This window comes from Neophocaena asiaeorientalis, unplaced genomic scaffold (assembly GCF_003031525.2).
Source record: "Neophocaena asiaeorientalis asiaeorientalis breed wild unplaced genomic scaffold, Neophocaena_asiaeorientalis_V1.1 scaffold15, whole genome shotgun sequence".
Lineage (NCBI taxonomy): Eukaryota > Metazoa > Chordata > Mammalia > Artiodactyla > Phocoenidae > Neophocaena > Neophocaena asiaeorientalis.
In genome coordinates this window covers 16,039,840-16,040,594 of record NW_020185328.1, presented here as the reverse complement: position 1 = coordinate 16,040,594, position 755 = coordinate 16,039,840, and positions in this window count along the sequence as shown.

Here is a 755-nt window from a genome sequence, read left to right as displayed (position 1 = left end):
TTGTATAGATCTATATGTTAAAGCGGTTTCCTAAATCTACATTTTCCATCTGCTGTGGTTCAACCTTTGCGGAGGAAAGGAAAACGGATATCAAACTGTCGCTCACTTCTCCGTAAATACAAAGCACCTACAGGATGGGGGCACCACTTGATTTTATTTTCTAACTTTCAAGCTGGCTTTGGATAAATACCCTTTTATTTTTTGCTCCACAGAGATGCTTGGATAAAAGATCTAAGAGTCCCTTCAAGGACTCCAGACGGCCCGCTCTGGTTTGGTGGTAATACATCAGTGGTGAGCTCTGCAGCAGGACTGGCGCCCCCGGGGCCCGCGCTGGAGCAGCAGGGGCACGGAGGCAGGGCTCCGGGCCAGCGCCCTTTCACATCTCCTTAGGAGGGGACACCGCCCAGGCGCCCGCGTTGCTAGGTCTTCTGTTTGCTGGCTTCTAAAAGAACCCAGAGCGGGACCAAAGAAAACCGGGAGGGGGGCCAGAAAAGCTAAAGCACCTTCTCAGTCGTCAGTAGGGAAAAGCGGACGCTCCTCGGTTGGCCCTTCCCGCCCGTAGCCGTCCCGGAGCGGGGCGGAGCGCTGAGGAGCCCCCTCGTCCTTGGTTCCTCCCAACCGTCGCCGGCCCCAGCGCCCTCGCTCCCGCTCCGCCGCGCACGTCGCGCACCCCCGGTCGCCGCCCGCGAATGGTTTGGCCCGTCGGTAGCCACCACCCCTTTGGCAGCGACCCCTGTTCCAGCTGCTCCGGGCCG